The sequence below is a fragment of the Miniopterus schreibersii genome (genome assembly GCF_964146895.1).
Source record: "Miniopterus schreibersii genome assembly, chromosome: 16".
In the NCBI taxonomy this organism is placed as follows: Eukaryota; Metazoa; Chordata; class Mammalia; order Chiroptera; family Miniopteridae; genus Miniopterus; species Miniopterus schreibersii.
In genome coordinates this window covers 22,480,257-22,481,460 of record NC_138116.1, presented here as the reverse complement: position 1 = coordinate 22,481,460, position 1,204 = coordinate 22,480,257, and positions in this window count along the sequence as shown.

The following is a 1,204-nucleotide window of genomic DNA, read 5'->3' as shown; positions in this document are numbered from 1 at the left end:
CTCTCCTTTCCTCTCTCTGAACAATAAAGATTTAAAAAAAAGAAAAAGAAAAAAAAGAAAAAGAAAAAAATGAGCAAATACGACTTCGATGAAATCGTCTGTTTGGAAAAGGGCAGTATAAACAACGGAAGACCAGTGGCCAACTGGGAAAAACGCATTTGTAAGCCATGAGCCAAAGGCCTCATTCCCACATTTACTAAAAGCTCACGCAAGTCAGGGAGGAAAAGACCCCACAGGAAAAATAAGTAAACAATAGACAAGCAGCTGGTTCGGGAGAAAGAAGAAGGGAAAGAAGGGACCAAAAAACATAGGGAAGGATGTTCCATCTCTTCCCTGGAAATGGAAACCAAAGCAACAGAGAGGTCTTTTTCAATGATCAAAAAGACAAAAATTGCCCTTGCCAGTTTGGCTCAGTGGTTAGAGCGTTGGCCTGGGGACTGAAGGGTCTCGGGTTCGATTCTGGGTGAAGGGCACTTACCTTGGTTGCAGGCTCGATCCCCAGCCCTGGAGGGGTGGCTGGGGGAGGCAGCCAATCGAGATGTGTCTCTCTCACCTCAATGTTTTTCTCTCTCTTCCACTCTCTCTGAAAAGCAATGGAAAAAATATCCTCAGGTAAGGATTAAAATAAAAAAAAATAAAAAAGAAATAAATCTCTCTCTAAAAACAGACAAAAATTTGAAAACAATAATAGAAAAGCCTTCAAACCTTGATGAGACCCAGTGCTGGTGGACGTTTGGGAAACGCCATTCCCATTCATGGTTGGTGGGAGTGAACATTTGTAGAACTTTTCAAGAATACATTTTTTTTTTTACTGCAGAAACTTTCAAATACACACAAAAGTAGAAAGAATAGCAGAAGGAGCTCCCGTATGCCCGTCACCCAGTTTCAGTGATTGCCACATGCTGCCATTCTTGTTTCTCCTCCCTCCCTCTCCCTGCTTGTGGGGGAGGCTAGAGCAACCAAAGCAAACTCCACATGTCATTTCATTTTACCCTGGAAGAAAATTTGGAAACAGCTAGCGAAGTAAAAAATGGATTTTCCCTTTGACCCTGTAATCCCACTGCTGAAATTTCCCCTAAGGAGCTACATGCACAAGTTCACCATGGTGCATGTCCAGGGAGCTTCTTCACCACTGTTCTTAAAAGCAAAGAAAGCTGGAGGCCAGAGAGGGGTTGGTAGCAGCAGGATGAGAGAAGTGATAGCT